Consider the following 20,894-nt stretch of genomic DNA (forward strand, 5'->3'; position numbering starts at 1 on the left):
GATTCCATCTTATGTAACCGACTCTATGTAACCCTAGATCCCCCCGGCGTCTATATAAACCGGAGGGTGTAGTCCGGAAAGGATATACTCAATACCGTAGTCATACAGGCTAGACTTCTAGGGTTTATCCATTACGATCTCGTGGTAGATCAACTCTTGTAATACTGATATTCATCAAGATCAATCAAGCAGGAAGTAGGGTATTACCTCCATAGAGAGGGCCCAAACCTGGGTAAACATCATGTCCCCTGTCTCCTGTTACCATCTACCTTAGACGCATAGTTCGGGACTCCCTACCCAAGATCCGCCAGTTTTGACACCGACATTGGTGCTTTCATTGAGAGTTCCTCTGTGTTGTCGCTGAAAGGTTTGATGGTCCCTTCAATCGTCAATAATGACGCTGTCTGCGGAGAAACTTTCCTCCTCGGGCAGATCTTCGTGTTCGGCGGCTTCACACTGCGGGCCAACTCGTTTGGCCATCTGGAGCAGATCGAAAGCTACGCCCCTGGCCATCAGGTTAGAATCGGGAGCTTGAACTACGTCGCGGACATCTGTGGAGACTTGATCTTTGCCGGATTCGATACTGCGGTAGCCGCTCCCGGTCACCCCGATGATCATGACCTAAATCTGTCATCGGGCCGCATCTAGGAGATCGCTCCTGTAACCGCTCTGGCCCTAGATCTGGGGCAGGCCGCGCCATCCAAATATGGGAGAACTAACCCCACCACGGAGGCCGTGGATTCCATGGCATTGGAGCCGCACATGGACCCGGTCTCACACGATGCCTATGCCACTGGAACGCTGGACTCGTCTCCGGCCGTAGGTTCCGAACCACGCGAACCACGCGAGCCAAGACGTCTCGAGGAGTTTTCTTGAGATTCTCCATGTTTGGTCGTGATATAAACCGGCAGAAGTTGTATACCATTGGTGTTGATAGCACGATGTGAATCCACAGAAGGTTGAGGTGACTGTGGCGGATTATAAATAATCCCATATGAGCCGTGTCAGCAACTCGGCCAATGGTTCCTTCCAACTGGTTGTTTGAAGTTTAACCAAACTGTAGTGGGGGCGACTTGTGCGCATGTCCATTGAGCCATCCATCACAGACGGCGGTCAATAAACAGCTCATGCAGACAGGTGCGGGCCGGTGTGTTGATGTAGACCAGGCCGCGAGAGATGAACGACAAAGACGACCGCGGCTTCAGAGGCGGCACAGACACTTGAATCAGCCACGGCGTTGTAAACCGGCGTGGACGGGCGAGTTAGCCACATCATATTGATGTAAACCAGTCTGCAGAATGGCGGCTTGCACATATATTCATCGAGCTTGATGGCATGGTAAGATACTAGCACCTTATAATGGTGGCGCGAGTTATACATCCATTACACAGCCATAGCTTTTGCAGTGAATAATTGTCCTGCATAAACAATATTGCAGACCAAGACAAAGATAAATTGCTCTTTAATAAAAATAATATGTGCTAATAAAATATATTTTAAATGGATATCACCTGATGTGTTTAGGCCGAAAATAATCCGCCATGAAGTTGATGATCACTAGATGAAACTGAAATCACTCACGGGTGAATCGGCTGCGGGAGCAGACAGATGAATCGGCCACTGTGTTATAAGCCGGTGCGGACGAGCAAATTGTCCTCCTCGTTGTAAGCCGATGCGGATGCGTGAACCAGTTGCGAGGGCGGGCGGGTGAGTCGTCTGTGGCGCTGTAATGCCGCGTGGACGGGGGAGTCGGCCGGTGCATTGATGTAAACCGGACCATGACACGCCTGTCCGTGAAGCTGTGCAGCACAGCTGAACGTGCATCCGTGGTATGTCCCCACCCCTTTTTTAAATAGTCGCCCTGCGTAAAAACATTAAAAAACCAGAGTAATTGTTGTCGGATGAATTTAACATGTACTGATAAAATACATAGGAAGGATAGCACCTCGTAATATCGTGGAGTGGTTGTAGCAGTTCACAACAATTAGTACCAAATTAGTCAACTAGTACTCCTCGTGAGCATCAAGGAGTACCTATGGTTGATGAAATCATCCTCGGCTATCTCGGCGGCTTGCTAATCTCGACATCGTCTTGCATGCTGCGGGCGACTCGACAACTACGATGGCTTGGAACAGGCATGAGGCCTCCACCGCTGCTTGAGGGGTTGATGAATCCAGCCAAACTGGGCCACGCCGCAATGGCTCGGAGTCGGTTTGCAGAGAAACGGAGCGAGGGTGACTCGCAGGTCAGCGATTTGAAGCGACTCGGCACGAAGCCCTCCTGGCGACTCAAAGCAAGGCTGAAGCGGCTACGGCAGAGGTCGGCCGACTCGCGGGCGGACCCGGCCCGCAGGAACGACGGCGGCTCGGAGTAGGCGTCTCAAGGGCGGATTCCGTGGTGGCTCAGCATGGGCGGCGGCGGGTCAAGGCCGCTGCGGCGTAGCGGTTCAAGGTGCGTCGGGTTGCAGCAGCGGTAGCTCTTGGACACTGGAAGAGGCGAGTTGCGTCAGAGGCAATAGCATAGGTCACGGGGGCGCGGGTCACATCCAGCGCGGATGGGTCAGCGGCGAGCTGATCCGGGGTGGCGCGAAGCCCGCGGAGCACCCGGTCGGACCAGCGGCGGGCGGCTTGACCCCGCTATAGTTAAGGTGAATCAAGGAGCGACTTAGAGTCCAGCAGAGAAGAGCACAACTTCGACTCTGCGGTGATAGCGACTTAAGGCAGTAAGTGTCTTCGGTGAGCAGCAGTTGAAGCCACCGTGTGGGACTATCGAAACGCCGCCGAGCTTGCTTCGGTTGCAGACACAAGGACAGGCGACGGACGCGGCAGTACTTTGGAAACAGGCGTTTTATCAGTAGGTTACCATCTTTCCTCATGCAATCAGCCTGTACTTGATGCTCATAGCAGTTGACGACGAAGCGGTCGAGCATCTCGTCCCAGGAGGAGATCAAGCCGTGCTGCAGGTTCAGGAGCCAGGAGCGAACTCCATCCCTGAGAGCCATGGGAAACCAGTTTGCCATGACCTTTTCGTCGCCGTTGGCCGCTTAGATGCTCAGCTCATAGAGCTGCAGGAACTCCATGGGGTCGGCGGTACCGTCGTAGCGAGGAGGCAGATCCGGCATGAACTTGCCCGACCAGGCGACGCTATGCAGCTCGGGGGTGAAGGCGCGGCAACCAGACGTGGTTACCGAGGCCCGCTTCGGAGGCGGAGCTTGGTCTTGACAAGGTCCGCGCTGCACCGCTGCGGGCGGTGCGCGGTCTTGAGGAGGTGTCGCAGGGAGCATAGGTGTAGCTTCTCGCGGCCGCGGAATTTCTTGGCAAGTTCTCTCTTCGCGCACAGGCGCCGGGCGCGGCGGATCATGTCGCGGAGCCGTGCGCCTTGGTGCCAAGGCGCCATCTTGGGGCTGAGGTGGTGGAGGCACGCCATGAGCCCCGTCGCCCGTGACTGGTTGAGGGGGAGGCAGAGAGTGGGACGGCGCCAGAGAGCCCCCCATGGCATGGACAATCTCGACGACGCGGTCGAGCTACTCCTCGTAGAGGTCGTCGACAGGGCGGTAGCGTAGGAGCTTGTTCGCCACGAGGAGCGCCACCAGTGCCTCCATGGGAGCGCGGTGCGCGTGAGACGAAGAACCGGCAGGGGTTAGAGATGGAGTGGCGGTGCGGCCGTCCTGCCGCATCGAAGGATGCTGTGAGGATGCCTGCTGCTCGTTCCCGTCGGGCCGGTGGCAGCATTGGCGGCGGGAGATGGAGAATGGCGATGTGGCCCGCCGACGGGAGCCGTCTGAGCGACGCGGGTGGTGAGGGCAGCCCGACGCTCAGCTCGAGCACGGTGAGCGTCCGCCATGGAGACGACGGAGCGACAAACTGATGGAAGGGAAGCTACGGCGCACCCCTACCTGGCGCACCAAATGTCGGATGTGGGGTTCCGGCAAACCCGTAAGGTTCGAACACTGAGGTGCACACTAAGTCTTTCCTTCCTACCAATCTACGCCCTAGCTCGCTATGATCTCGCGGACAAACTCGACGAACTCGCAACACAGAAAGACACGAGGTTTACACTGGTTCGGGCCACCGTTGTGGTGTAATACCCTACTCCAGTGTGGTGGTGGTGGATTGCCTATGGGCTAATGATGAACAGTACAAGGGAAGAACAGCCTCCTGAGGTTGAGGTGTTCTTGTGAGTAGGCTCTCAATCGGGTTGGATCAAGCTAAGGTGAGATGAGATGTGATCAGATCCCATGGCCCCCTACTATGGTGGTTAGCTCTACTTATATAGGCCCTGGTCCTCTTCCCAAATATCGAGCGGGAAGGGAGCCAACAACGGCAGACCAATTTGAAGGGGGACAACTAGTACAAGCTATCCTGACAAAAGTGGTCTTCGCCTGCGAAAAGCTTTGGTGGTGACGCCGTCTTGGGCTCCACGATGACCTACGTCTTGCCGTCCTCCTGGTCTTGGTCTCGTTGCACCAGTATAGCAACCTTTGCCTGACGCATCGGTACTCTTCGCCTACGCTGGCCTCTTTAGCACCAAAGAGGAAACAAGGTCGCTATGCGCGCTGGCGCCTGCCTGGTACCCGCCTGGTGCCGTGCATCATGGCTCACGTCACGAGGGCCTCGTGAGGTTTGCCCCAGTTTGATATCTCCACTCCTTGTGAGGTTACCTGGCTAGGCCACTCCAGAGGAGGTCTTGCATCGTCTGCCTTGCGAGGCTTGGACCCTCGCGAGCGTCTTGGATGCTTTGTTGGTGAAGATGGGCCGTACGGCCTACTGGCTTAGCCATGCCGTGGGACGCAGGCAGGCAAGTCTGGGGACCCCCATTCCCAGAACGCTGACAAATTGTGTAGTATTTAAGCAACCAATTGTTATTCCCTTTTCTTACTATATTCCTACCTAGTAACTTCTAGTTACTAATACACCTTTCTATTGCCCTGTTTTAACTAAATATTCCCTGTACTCCCATTCCTATCAGAAAGCGCCGCTGAAAAGGAGACTCCGGAGGTGGAGAATCGGGCTGCCAACAAGCAGAGGCGGGGCGAGCTAGAACCGCAAGCGACTCCAGCAGGCCTAGACTTCATCAGTAGCCTCCGCAATGATATGTTGAGAGTCATCACCTCCCTCCTCCCAATCACGTATGGGGCGCAGACAACCATCCTTTCCCGGCGGTGGCGCCCCCTATGGTACTCCAGCCCTCTCGACCTCATCGACACCCACGAGCTCTGCCATGGCTATTGCAAAAGCTTGGATGCGTTCTCCAAGATCCTCAGCAGTCACCTTGGCCCAACCAAAGGCCTTAGAATGGGCAACTTCCATTCCAACGGCAAGGATCGAACCAAGCTTGACGACTGGTTCCAATCCCCCGCCCTAGATCAGCTCGAGGAGCTCACTTTTGATGATGGGCATATGCGGTCGCTGCCAACATCCGCACTCCACCTCGCGGCCATGCTGTGCGTCGCCAAGTTCAGGAACTGACATTCCCCCCCCCTTAATGACGTGCCCGCTTTTATTCTACCACGGCTCAAGCACCTCGAGCTCGTCGCCGTCTGCCTCTTAAACAGTGACATGGAGCGCCTGCTCCGTGGCTGTACTGCACTCGAGTACCTTCATCTTCAGGCGATCAATGGGTTGAGTACCTTCCACATCACCTCCATGACTCTCCGAACTATTTATGTGTGTTGCTGGTGCGGCAGGAAGACATCACAAGATGGGTACCACGGTATGGTCATTGAGGACACATCTACACTTGAGAGATTACTTGTAGTTGATCAAGAAGGTCCAACAAGAATCAATGTCATTTCTACACCGAAGTTGACAGTGGTGGGCTACTCGTCTCACAAATACTCCGAACTTGTTATTGGATCCACACCTGTTCAGGTACAATAGCCGCGTTCTACCTCTCCTTCTACAAATTAACATTATTTCTAATTTTGAAGATGTTTGTTCGTCTGTCATTCAGAAAATGATTCTGACAAGCTTGACCCCGAAACTGTGCATAGTGAAGATCTTGGCACTAGAATCTATCGGCCCCAACCTGGAGCAAGCTTTCACTTTCCTGAGATACTTTCCGTGCTTGGAGAAGCTATATATGGAGGTGATGTTCCTTTCCTATTAAATGTTAACCATAAGGGAGTTCAAGTTTTCTTAGGGAACTTTTCATCCACTCCAACCTCTTGTGAATAAGTCTACATTTTCTAGAATGTAATCAAATGCCCATGTTAATCATGTCAGATCGAAGATGGCATGTTAGTGCATTTTACAAATCCTGCAAACCAAATAGGCATGTAGTAATGTTAAAAACTGCATGTAGGCACTAGCACGTTTTCTTCTTTTGCAGATAAGATTAGGCAAAATGGTGGATAATGTGATACAATATAACAATCATGTCGAATGCCTAGATCTGCATCTCTCAGAAATTACTTTGAACTCCTACCGAGGGACCTTACTAGAGATTATATTCGCCAGGTTCTTTGTTATCAGAGCAAGGGTGCTGAAAGAAATGAGGTTTCCCAACATCTATTTCGCAAAAATGATTGGTTTGTTGATCAGCGCCGGCGCCTGCGGAAGAATGGAGTAGGCTCCAAAAATGCTGAATTTCATTTTGGAATTTCAGATGACAGAGTAATCAGAAGTCATCGTGTCAACCCCATACATGACTTCTCAGTGGCTGGCCCCTTTGCAAAAATTGTGAGGTTTTGAAACCAAACTTAGAAGCGCTGATATTAGTTTGAACCTCTCTGATATCCATGTTCAGCGAATCAGCGCGAGCGTTTGCAGCTGATGAGCTGAATTTCATTTCTAATATCAGTTTGAACCTTGTAATCTTCGAATTTGAGCCATATAACTCTGCAATTTGAACCTTGTAACATTTCGAGCTTTTGTGGTACAATCGTTGAAATGGCATCATATGAGACTTCTATATTGCTAACACTATTTTCACCTTAATATGCAATGGTCTTAGATTTTATTAACCATTCTCGAATCAGTTTACCTTGTTGATCTCACAGCACACGATCTGTATAGCTAACTTGACTGCGATCTTCGACATTATTGCACATAGTTGGTTTCTTCCACCGTGTGCACTATAGAGCGTAGAATTACTTATCGCAATCGAGTGTCCATGATCACCCTTCTGTGTAACTTTGACCTCATCACCCACGGGTAAACTTATGATCGAAGTCATTCCACACACTTTGTTTTTACAAAGCTTTTTGCCAATAAATGCCCATGATTTGTCCCTCTTCTAGCCGACGCGTGGCCAAACAAGCCGGGCGGGAAGCTTGCGCTGTAAACAACGTGGTAGCGCGAGAACAGGCTCACTGACGATTCATTTGGCACCTCTTCAAGCCCACGCGTGCAGGGCGGTGTTGTCAAGCGTGCACTGGAATCCTCCGCTTTGAATGCCGTGACAAGAGGTGACGATTACAGGCCAACCGACCCTCATTTATTACAACGGACATTTAACCCTTGTGTCTCGTCAACCTTCCGATCACGCCCCACCATTGTAAGAAGCACACCCACCATGAGAAATTCTTAGAGGATATCCTGCGCGGCTCCAATGGTGCTCCGACTGGCTGCCGGCGACGAGCAGCAGTTCACCATGCGTGCCATGGTGGACACCCACAGAAGGTTCATGGACCTCTCGGTGATGTACACCACTGACCCGGTCTGGGTGGAGCACTCCATCCACATCATGGGCTATTGCTTGCCGCAAAGAAGTACAAGGTGGTCAGGTTCGGCCTCGAGTACACCCGTGCTCTTGCTAGTTCTCGTCCCGAGGTCACCGTCGCCCATATGTGCGTGCGCCACCACGTCCTCGTCTACCAGTACTTCCTGGCCACAAGGCCTTGCGAGCATTTTGCCAGGTTTGTCAATAGCCCCCACTACATGTTCGCTAAGTGGACATCACCAACGATGTAAAGGCGCTCGAGAATTCGGGCATCGCCTGCCAGAATGTTGTCGACATCTAGGGCCAATACAAGATCTGGGGAGCAAGAAGCATGAGAAGGACTCACTGGTTCACCTCGCCGAGGACATCATCGACCCCTACTACAGAGACATGAAGGATTCATGCAACAAGGACAATCATGCCAGGCACTCAGCCTCGATGGAGAAACTCGACAAAGCTCACGTCGTGTACGCGGCTAAGGAGGCGTACATGAGCTAAGACCTGTATAGGTGGATCATTGACATGAGGAAGTGCCTCCTTCCCCAAAACGGCCAGGGATCCAGCCGGAAGCAGAGAAATGGCAAGCGTCGTCGCAACAATAAGTAGATGATTAGATCCTCGTTTCTCCTAGTTTAGTATACATGTAATTGCTTGCTTTGGTGTGTGGAAATGTTATGTGTGTAGTCACTTGTGTAATTGTATGCTTAATTTGGTTATGCAATGCTGTCTTTTTAAGTATATATGTCGATGCTCTATAGACAGAGCGTAGATGTTGTGCGGACAAAGAAAATCACATCACACACGTACTAAACAATGTAACTCGTCGGTGATGTTTTCATCAATCACTCACAATTGTATACCAACAATCATTTGCTCACAACACACATGGCTTGTTAACAGTAATCGTCTGTGTTGTTATCGGTCTTCGCACATGTTTCCGATTACATACCTATTTGCCTCGTATCACACACATCTTGTTCTTTTGAACCGTTTCTGCTATCATGTCTCAATGCAAACAGTTCATCCGAGTGAACCGCATGTCGTATATCGCACACACCTTTGATCTGGCTGACCGTTTCTTTTGTGTTGCCTAATCACAAACAGTTCATCCGAGTGAACCGTATGTTGTACATCGCACACACCTTCATTTGGCTGCCCGTTTCTTTTGATCCTCCCCATTGCAAATAGTTAATTGAGCTGAACCATATGCCCTGCATCGCACATGCAATGAAAATATGAACCGTTTTTATGCATCCTCCACGCAAATGTTTTGCACCTTTTTTGACGGGTTTTTTACACCACCGTTTGCGATTATGGCACTTCACATAATTTCGTCGAAGGGTCTCGGATCATAGTGTCGCGTTAGCAGTATCCTGTAGTAGTGTGATAATATACTGTATAGAGAGTTTATTTCCAAACCATGATAACAAGAGCACACAACAACTAGGCAGATCGTAGTGTATATAAAAGGGGTACACCATAACCACGATATATAAATTGGGAAAGTGGAACTGGCTGGAAAATACGGTGTTCTATGGCCACTACTAACTGAAGCCTATCGATCACGTATAGGCCAGCTCTATCAGCTTTTGACTGCAGATGTCCCTGCTCCCCTTCCTGACAAGGAACATACTATATGTTCTAAATACAGAATAACAAAAGAGGAACATGTTCACGAATAAAATAGGAAGCATATTCTTGAGGTTCTGCTTCATTGCATACAATGTTGGTTGCCCACTCATCATGAATCACAGCACCCAAAGAAATGCAATTCCATGCTGTCTCTCTATATGTGGCCACACGCATTCGGAAAATCAAGTGGGAGCATTACCTGACCAATTAAATGTGTGTCTGTTAACTAATATCAGTATCATATCACCATTCCTATTTGAAGAAGTAAGCTTTGGACTTATGATTGGTGTGTTGTTTAGCTTCAAGAGTGGACTGCTGCTAGTGTGACACAAAGCAGCTACACAGATCATAGTGTAGATATAACGGGAAAACCGTAAGCATCAGGAGTAAAATCAGCAAAGTGGAACTTCCTGGAATATATGTGCAAGTATTGCCGGTATGGCTAGAAAGGCTTCGGATACCAGCTTTCTTCAACTGAAGGTGCAGTACTATTAATATCAGTATAACTCTCAAAGGCGACACAGCTCCCGCATTTCCTTGCTAATCTTATAGGATTCAAGTGGGCAGGCTACTACAATTCCTATTCCTATGTTTACAAAATCCTACGAATCAAAGAGTCCCGAAGAGTTCAAAGTGTCCATCATAACCGACCGTATAGACGTCTACACTGCAAATGTCCCTGCTCATCTTCACTACAAGGAACATATTGTGCTACTATCATACTCCCTTCGTTCCAAAATATAAGTCTTTGTAAAGATATCCACTATGGATCACATACAGATGTATACAGATACATTTTAGAGTGTAGATTCACTCATTTTGCTCCATATGTAGTCCATGGTGGAATCTATACAAAGATTTGTATTTAGGAATGGATAGAGTACTTATTAAAGAAGAACGGAAGAGGAACATGCTAAATAAGAGCAAGCAAATTTTGGATAATAAAATGTTTGTTGCGCAGTGCCCACACATGATGAACCAGAGCACATTAAGAATGCAACTCCCTGTTGTCTCTCTATATGTGGTGCACGTGCTTTTCGAAAATAAAGTAGGAACATTAGCTGACCAATTATACATTATCTATTTTAGTAATATCAGCATCATATCAGATTCGTATTTGAGCAACAAGTTTGGAATTATGAGTGGCACGTTGTTTAGCTTGATGGATTCAGGAGCAGTGCTAAGCACCTACGATGATGGCATTGAATATAAAGGCATGTTTGCATGCAAGTCGCGTGATTTTTGTCATTTGGGTCAGTCGACCATTTCAGGCGGTTGTATGAAGATCCTATGTCTCCAGACCCTTCTTCTTCCTCGTCTCTGATTCTTCCCATATAGAACACCGCACGGGCCGCCAGCCGAACCACCGGCCCCGACCGCCCCCCCTCGCCCTCCCCTGAACCGCCCCCACCGCTTGTGTTCCTCCACAACCCCCACCCCCACCCCCAGCCGCGTCAAGTTTTCTTTGTTAGGCATGGCCCCACCATCGCCCCCACAACCACGGTCCCCACCCGAGCCCCTTCCTTCGCACCGTCGAACTCCGGCGAGCTCTCAAAAATCGACTGACCCAATTTTGAAATTTAGTCTACTGTCATTTAACTAGTGTGGAATATAAAAGGGAAAAACCATAAGCATTGCGAGTATAGTGTTGAGTGTGCCATGGCAGATCTGAAGATGCAAACTAGACAAAGGCAACTTCGCAACCAATGTTTGCTTTCAACTAACAAGTAAGTGATGGACAAGAAATCAGAGTAAAGCAATGGCAATCTATTTTCTTGTTGCGATAAATAAGTTGAGCAGATATGAAAGAGTACCGCCTCTGGTGCGGCACCGTGTATGCATCTGCTAAGAATTTGACGGTGCTGCGGTAGCGATGGCTGTCGGCAGCGTGGAAGAAGATCTAGGAGGGTAGACGGTGGCGGCGGGGTGCGGTGGACGAGACAGTCGTAGGAGCGGCACCAGCAAGGTGGACGACGACATAGATGAAGCGAGAGGACGGGATGTAAGGATCCCGGTCCAAAGCCGTGGATGAGAGAGGTCGATCTCTTGTAATGGATGACGGCGTCGGGGTATCAGCTCTGGCATGGTGGAGGAGGCTGGTGTGGAGAGGGTTATTTGGCACCCAGGGAGTACGAATGGGGAAATGGTGAGATAAAGGGGAACCATGTCTTCACGGTGCGCTTGTCTCAAATTCGAGGAGCATAGCCCCTGTTTAAAATTTCCTACATCACAACAATATTAGTCGGTTGGGGATAGGGCGGTAATCTCGCATATACCGAATATTTGCCGACGAGAGTTTGTTTTTGGCGCCCACCGTGTATGAATCGGGGAGGGAGTCGATTTCGGCCGAGGATACACTGTGTTTTGGCTCCCACCATGTATGAATACGGGTGAGGCGGTTATGTCACGTTTGAGTGAAATTACAAACCTACCCCTATTGAAACCTATAGAAATCGAGCCGATAAGCTTTGCGTGTCAGGGATAGGCAGTAATTTCCATCTCACAAATTCTGGTTTCAGACAGTTACTGCGACTTTCCCCGCTTCGTTCAAATTTTTGTAGAGCAAGAGTGCATGTTTACCGTGCCAACTCAATTCGAATCCAGTTTCTATTCTATTTTTGTTCGGGCAGGATCCATTTTCGATTGGAATAAAATTCTATATACATCATTTTTTATATATACTTTCAAAAGCGCAACAAAGAATTCTGCTCCTTTATATGTATAATATGATTTACAAATACAATGATCTCAAAATCATAAGGTTGAATTCAAAAATTTTAAACCAAATTATGTTCTACTAAAATGTATGGATCAGTAATATCTACATATTAAATAACATAGATGCGCGTGAATTCATATGAGTATGCATGTTTGATAGATCAATTTTGGTTCGAGTATGAATTACATGTATCATCATCTCGAATTCAAATATTTGAATCCCTTTTATGTTGACTCCTTTCACGCCCATCTCTCTCGCATGCTCCTTCGTGTACCTATCACTCTCTTTTCTCCAGCTCACCCGCATGCTCACTTCATGTTTGTCCTATCTTCGAAAACATGGTCTGATGAGGACATCAATACCATTGTTACACCCACAGCCCCTACCGCTACATATAATGGACCAATTACTAGAGCTCGCGCACGCCAATTAAATTATCAGGTACTTTCGTTTCTTGGTAATGATTCTAATGTTCGTGAGAATATGATGCTGCCTAAATTGGATACATTTGTTTTGCTAAGGGACTGACATGGATAAGAGGGATGAACACTGGAGCAAGACCAAGCATGGAGATGATGGCATGCGCAAGGGGAACAAGAACAGAGTTGCAAGTGATGATTTCTCGACTTAAAAGCCACCATAAGGAGTGCATGAAGCCTTGGACGAAATATACAAGATGCCACTTCATAAATTTCGTCCAAAGACTATTCTAGGTGCTGTGTCACCTTATTATTGGGCCAGGCCCATGTAATTTCGAAGTACTTAAGTATAGGCTGGTTTTAGAGTCCGTATGTGTGGGGAAACAAGAGTTAGGGTTGGTTTCGAACCCCTCCTCCAAGGGCCACGAAATCCCCCCCTCTTCCTCCATATATATAACCCTTAGGGTGTCGTTTAGACTTTGGGTTTTGTTTAGATTAAAGTTCGTCATAGCTGCAACTTTGCGTACTTCGTTTGTGTTCAACGACTACACAAAGGCGCCACAGAACCCCACCTTGATCAATAAAGCTTTCCTCTTATATTGGCAATATCCAGATTGCAATCTTAGTTTCTTGCTTGTTCTTTGTTTGCTTGTAGGAAACAGACCTTCGTGGTTAGGTTGATCGTGCTCTGGCATGGTCAATAACCGCTCGGAGTTGGTTTAGCGATTGCTAAGGCGCGACGTCCTCGCACGTTCATAGTCAGACCGTCAAAGTCGACTTCCTCCAAAACGATAGCCACCATCTCATCGAAAGACGAGACACCTTTGCCTCTATCAAGTGGTATCAGATTTCCAGGTTGCTCGGTGAGATTTTATAGTTTTTCATAGATTAGATCAAGTTTGTTCTTCATACCTACAGTCCACGAAAAAGCAAAAAAATTAGGTTTTGTTCATCATATCCAAACCAATCTGAGCCTTTGCAGTCTTTTTAGTATTTTTCTTTGTTGAATTTGCGGTTGCATCGTCCTATCAAGTTGCTGGTCTTACCATCTAGTTTCCCGTAAGAGTTTTAAGTTCTGTTCACAAGTTGTCACGCCGCCGCCGCACCATCGTCATCGATCCGAGTCCACATATACATCCGCTTGTCCACCACCAATCCGAGTCCACATATAAATATGCTTGTCCACCAGCAATCCGAGTCCACAAATACATCCACCCGTCCACTACCAATCCGAGTCCACATATCTTACCACCATATATCCACCACCAATCCGAGTTCCTTCCATATTAGGTTTGTTTTCAAGATCCATCTAATTTCCAATTCGTGTTTCCTTGCCTGAGTAGGTTTCGAGAAAAAAAAGTCTGGATACCCCCAGGCAGTTTTCAGGCAAAATTTCGGCGACCGAAAATATATTTTCCCTATCCTATTTTTAGGCTTTTCCGAGTCTTTTGAGACACTCGCCATCATAGTGATTTTTTGCCGCACTTTTTCGTCGTCGCTGCCCTGATTTCCGAAAAAAATTGTCAAAAAAATTTCGTGCCCATACTGTCATTTTTACCTTGGAAGAGTTTTGAGATACTCGCCATTATAGTGATTTTTCGCAAAAAACAGAGGAGCGCAGAAGAAAAAACAAATCACTTCTATCGTTGCTTGCTAGTTGTTCGTTCTATCGCTATGTCGCGCTACCTACCACTTGTTATATCATGCCTCTCATATTGCCATGTCAAGCCTCTAACCCACCTTCCTAGAAAACCGTTATTTGGCTAAGTTACCGCTTTTGCTCAGTCCCTCTTATAGCATTGGTAGTTGCAGGTGAAACTGAAGTTTGTTCCATGTTGGAACATGTTATGTTGGGATATCACAATATCTCTTATTTAATTAATGCATCTATATACTTGGTAAAGGGTGGAAGGCTCGGCCTTATGCCTGGTGTTTTGTTCCATTCTTGCCGCCCTAGTTTCCGTCATACTGGTGTTATGTTCCTTGATTTTGCGTTCCTTACGCGGTTGGGTGTTATGGGAACCCCTTGACAGTTCGCTTTGAATAAAGCTCCTCCAGCAAGGCCCAACCTTGGTTTTACATTTGCCTAATAACCTATACCTTTCCCTTGGGTCGGCCAACCCGAGGGTCATCTTTATTTTAAACGCCCCGGGGCCAGTTCTTCTCTAAGTGTTGGTCCGAACCGAGCTGCCTGCGGGGCCACCTCGGGGAAACTTGCGGGCTGGTTTTACTCATAGCTAGTCTCATCCGGTGTTGCCCTGAGAACGAGATACATGCGACTCCTATCGGGATTGCCGGCACATTAGGTGGCTTTGCTGGTCTTGTTTTACCATTGTTGAAATGTCTTGTAACCGAGATTCCAAGACTGATCAGGTCTTCCCGGGAGAAGGAATATCCTTCGTTGACCGTGAGAGCTTGTGATGGGCTAAGTTAGGACACCCCTGCAAGGTATAAACTTTCAAAAGCCATGCCCGCGGTTATGTGGCATATGGGAATTTATTAATGTCCGGTTGTAGAGAACTGGACACTTAACTTAATTTAAAATGCATCAACCGCATATGTAGCCGTGATGGTCTCTTTTCGGCGGAATCCGAAGGGTCAACACGGTTCTTGTGTTATGATTGTGCATAAGTAGTTTCAGGATCGCTTCTTGATCACTTCTAGCTTCACTACTATTACATTGCTTCTCTTCTCGCTCTTATTTGCGTATGTTAGCCACCATATTTGCTTAGTGCTTGCTGCAGCTCCACCTCATTACCTTATCCTACCCATAAGCTTAAATAGTCTTGATCTCGCGGGTGTGAGATTGCTGAGTCCTCGTGACTCACAGATACTTCCAAACATTTACAGGTGCCAATGATACTAGTGCAGGTGACGCAACCGAGCTCAAGTGGGAGCTCGCTAAATATCTTGATCATTGTTTTGTGTCTTTTCCGGTTGATAAGTAGTGGTGCCCAGTTGGGACGATCGGGGAACTAGCATTTGGGGTTGTCTTCTTTATTTTGGTTCCGTAGTTGGACCTTTGATTGTACTTTGGATGATGTATGGATTATTTATGTATTGTGTGAAGTGGCGATTGTAAGCCAACTCTTTATCCCTTTCTTATTCAATACATGGGATTGTGTGAAGATTACCCCTCTTGCGACAAAACTACCATGCGGCTATGCCTCTAAGTCGTGCCCCGACACGTGGGAGATATAGCCGCATTGTGGATGTTACACTCATCTTGGTCATTGGGAAGTTCTCTGGTTTGGAGAAACTCGACTATGTGCCTCGCCCAAGTTGGAGCCTGGGGCTCGGCAACGAGGATGAGCGGCACCTCCTCAACTACGAGGGCATGTTCCTCATTCACAGGGACCATAAGCCCGGCTGGAGGGTGCGGTCCGGCAGCTGATGGGGAGTTGTTTCTGGCAGGGTCCCTACTAGGAGCCTCGGGGGGCTCTACTGGGAGAGTCTTACCAGAGTGCATCTTTCTCCTTTTCCGGGCCATTGTTGCTGGGGATACGGAGGGCTGAGTAAGATGCAGAACAAATGTTACTAGTTCCACAGGAAGCTTCTGCGCAGCACACTTTGATAGATGATCAGCTATGTTGTTTTTTTCACGGTGTACGTGCTCTATTTGCAATCCGTCAAAGCGCTCCTCTAATCTTCTCACTTACTCAATGTATGCCTCCATCAATGGACTTTGGTAATCCTTGTTGACTTGTCTCACCACAAGCTGTGAATCTCCTTGAATGACCAGCTTCTTGATTCCCAATTCTGCGACAATCCTGAGCCCAGGCAAAGTGCATCTGGACGACGTACTTCAAGTATCCCCCGGAGGGGGCCACGAGAAGCACGCCAGCACCTTGCAGGGAAAAGACACCATCGAAATACATGATCCATCCTTGGGGCGCTTCCTTGCCGGGGATAACCGTTCCGCGTATTTCCTCATTAGGGGTTGGCGTCCATTCTGCAATAAATGCTGCCAATGCCCTACTTTGAATTGTTGATGTGCTCTCAAACTTCAGGCCAAAACTGGATAACTCCAAAGCCCACTCTACTATTCTGCCGGTAGCCTCAAGGTTTTGGAGTATCCTTTGCAATAGGAAGTGTCGTGGGTTTGTCACGGCAGATGTCGTCATGAAAGGACTTCGTCGTGGAGCCATCGCAACGGGTTAGCTTAAAGGGGTTAAACCGGACAAGGGGACACGGGGAGTTTATACTAGTTCTAAGGAAAGCCGAGGAGGAACTGACCAAAGCCCTGACAGAAATGGAAAAGCTAAAAGAGTCTTTTAACAAAGATCGTGCTGACTGGGAAACCGAGAAGGCTGGTTTAACCAAGAGAGCTGAGGATGCCGAAGCAGCCCTGAAACCAGTTGTAGATGAACTAACTGGTTTGAAATGGCAAATCAATGCCATGACTTCTGCTGTCTTTGGTAAGTATCTCCTTACGCAGTTTGTCCAATTCATAAAACCTTATCATTTACCAGAGTGCTGATTTTAAACCATGACAGGCACTCGTATTGCTCATCTGGGCACAAATATGCGGATGAAGTTTAAAGCGGCTTATACCTTGATTGAACAGTTGTACTCTGTGTCCCAACGTGCTATTTGCACTGCAGCTTACAATAAATCGGCGCCATCACTGATAAAGGAAACTCTTGATAAGTTGGCCACGTTATTACCGAACTGAAGAAGACAGCTGCAAGAGCAGGAGCATTAACCGCACTAATCCGAGCCAAGGCATGGATTCCAAATCTTGAAGCGGAGGACACCATTAAAGGATATCCAAGTGTGAAGGAGGACGGTTAAAACTTCGAGAATGATGACCTCCGAAGGCTGACCAAAGAAATGCGGCCAATAGCCAGCAAACTGGCAGAGGACACAAACTTGTCTCATTTCCAACCGGCTTATGATGCTCAAGGGAAGAGACATCCTGCCGAAATCCATGAAGTCGAAGAACTTGTGCCTCCAATCCATAAGCATACTTACGCTCCTGACATTAACCCCTCCAGCCTTATCCATGAAGAAGCCGTGTTTCAAGCTTTAACTGGAATCGATTGGTCAACGGTTGATTTCCAGCGTCTGGGGAGGGATGATGAAGAAGTGATCGCACCAACTGACCCTCAACCATCAAACCGTCCAGATGAAGCGTCTTAAACCGGCAACCGGTTTACCAGCTATTGTGTGCCAATGCTTAAAAACAACTATTCAATTGAAGCCGTTTGGAAGCTTCATGTAATAGGATAGCAAAAACTCCTTTATCTGTCATGCCATTGAGCATGTTTTGTGATGCTTTGATAATGTGAAAACATGCTCCACCTTTTGGGATCTATTTGTGCATAACCAATGATGAGTTGTGTTCCTGGATACAAGAACTTGAAAAGTGTCCTAGTGGTTTACCACTGGACGGGTCATGATGCCCAAGAATAGACAATACTTGGATGGATAATCAAAGTTTGTATATAAAAAATAACATGTGCAACATACCTCGTTGGCTGACCAACTGCTTGTATGGTGAAGGTGTAAACACCAATCCGGAGCAGTGATAACTCCGTCCTTAATTTGCCGGATTATGATAATAAACCGTACCGGGATATAATAAACACCGGGTTTCTCTTATAACACTGGCGACTTGTTAGTCAAAACTAGACCGGGGTAATGAATGCCGGTTTATAACTGATCATGTACTGACAACTTGTAGTTGAAAGCCAAGTCGGGTCAAGGACATCGGTTTATCAGAAGACAGTAGGAACCTCAATAAAGGCGAAAAACTTAGCAAATAGGACTCGAAAAAGAAATATGCGAGGCTTTTTACGAGCTGCCAGGCTCCAAATCGAGGATTTTCATGGGCTACCAGGCCTCTGAGTTAAACCACTTAACAAAGCCTTTTAAGATGGGCCTCCAATTAACCAATCATCGTTTTAACTTTGACAAGTTCAGGGTCTGTATAAGATTGAGTTGTCAAACGTTCAGCGGGACATACCAGGATTACTTGGACATGAGTGGCTTACTTGATGAAGGCAGGTTAACCCGGGGTTTTAGGTGAATACACTAGGCTTCCAAGCCATGGCTTGATAGCCAATTACAAGGGTCCTTTCAAACTCTTTGTTGCTTTGCACATACAGCCCCCAAGTAACTTTGTGAGCTGTGCTCAGTGGGTGCCCATGTTTGAGTTTGTGCTTTGTGCAACACTCTCTTTGGCCCCACATAATTTCCTTTGTGGCTTAACGCCCATCAAGAGGTGTAGCTATGGTGTGGTAACAACCAAGCCCCCTAGTGAAATCCCTTTGTATCCGTGCAGCTGCAGAGATCGGTTTAACAAAACTTTGCTTTGTCAATAGAAACTCTTGTAGGCACACACATGATGTAAAAAAGAACAGATACCCCGCTTTATTCGAGGCTCAAGTTTATTATATAATATATACATTGTCATAAATATGTACATATGAAGAAGCTTGTGGCTTAAGTATAGTAAGGCCGAAGAAGAGCTATATTCCATGGCCTCTTGGTCTCCTCCTCCGATTTACGTGAGTCTTTGTGCTCTCGAACATCAATGAGGTAGTATGACCCATTGTGCAGATTCTTGCTGACCACAAAAGGTCCTTCCCAAGGTGGGGATAACTTGTGCATATCAGTCTGATCCTGGATGAGCCGAAGCACCAGATCGCCTTCTTGAGAAGTTCTGGTCTTAACCCAACGGCTATGATAACATCGGAGATCTTGTTGGTAAATGGACGAACGTGCTGCTGCAAGATCACGCTCCTCATCTAACAGGTCTAGAGAATCCTAACGTGCCTTCTCATTATCAGCTTCAACATAAGTCGTCACACGGGGCGAGTCGTGACGGATGTCACTAGGAAGAACTGCCTCCGCTCCATAAACCATGAAGAAAGGTGTGTAACCTGTAGATCTATTGGGTGTGGTGTTGATGCTCCATAACACAGAAGGTAACTCCTCAACCCAACAACCCGGTGTCCAGTTTAGAGGAACAATAAGCCGGGGTTTAATTCCTCGTAGAATTTCTTGATTTTCCCTCACCGCTTGACTATTGGATTGGGGGTGAGCCACCGATGCTATATCAAGCCGGATGTGCTCACGTTGGCAAAATTCCTCCATCTCTCCCTTTGACAGATTAGTACCATTGTCAGTTATAATATTGTGTGGAAAGCCAAACCGGAATATGACCTTTTTGATGAACTGAACCGCCATGGCTGCATCACACTTACTGACTGGCTCTGCCTCCACCCATTTGGTGAATTTGTCAACCGCCACTAACAAGTGGGTCTTTTTATCCTTGGATCGCTTGAAGGGTCCAACCATATCAAGCCCCCAGGTCGCAAATGGCCAAGTTATTGTAATCATCCTCAACTCCTGATCCGGAATATGAGCACGGCATGCGAATTTTTGACAACCGTCACATCTTTTGACTAAATCCTCCGCATCGACGTGAGCTGTTACCAATAAAAACTGTGGCGAAAAGCTTTAGCTACCAATGACTTTGAACCAGCATGGTGACCACAATCCCTTCATGGATTTCTCACAAAATCTCACAACCCACTTGAGGAGAGACACAATGCTGAATTGCTCCTGAGACGCTGTAACGATGTAACTCCCTGTTGATTATGGTCATGGACTTGGAACGCCGGATTACCTGTCGGGCCAAGGTTTCATCCTCCTATAACTTGCCCCGGTTCATGTAAGCCAGATATGGGATTGTCCAATCCGGTATGACATGCAAAGCCGCCACCAATTGAGCCTCCGGATCAGCAATAGCCAACTCTTCCTCTGTTGGTACCTTGTCTGACGGATTATTCAACACGTCAAGAAAGACATTTGGTGGAACCGGTTTACGCTGAGAACCAAGGCGACTTAAAGCGTCCGCCGCTTCGTTCTTTCGCCGGTCTATATGTTTGACCTGATAACCCTTGAAGTGACCAGCCACTATGTCCACCTCTCATCGATATGCAGCCATGAGTGGGTCTTTAGAATCCCAAGTGCCAGACACCTATTTAGCCACCAGATCTGAATCCCCAAAGCACTTGACCCGGCTTGAGTTCATCTCCTTAGCCATCCGAAGACCGTGGAGTAAGGCCTCATATTCAGCTGCATTGTTAGTACAAGGGAACATTAAACGGATGACATAACAAAACTTGTCACCTCGTGGGGAAGTTAGTATGACTCCAGCCCCCGAGCCCTCCAACTGCCTAGATCCATCAAAGTGAATAGTCCAATACGTGTTATCTGGCTTCTCCTCTGGTGCCTGCAATTCTGTCCAATCATTGATGAAGTCCACGAGTGCTTGGGATTTAATTGTTGTGCGAGGTATGTATTTGAGCCCGTGAGGTCCAAGCTCAATAGCCCATTTGGCAATCCGGCCAGTTGCTTCTCTGTTTTGAATGATATCTCCTAGAGGAGCTGAACTGACCACTGTGATAGGATGACCCTGAAAATAAGGTTTATGCTTCTGGCTTGCCATA

This window comes from Triticum dicoccoides, chromosome 1A, assembly GCF_002162155.2.
Source record: "Triticum dicoccoides isolate Atlit2015 ecotype Zavitan chromosome 1A, WEW_v2.0, whole genome shotgun sequence".
Lineage (NCBI taxonomy): Eukaryota > Viridiplantae > Streptophyta > Magnoliopsida > Poales > Poaceae > Triticum > Triticum dicoccoides.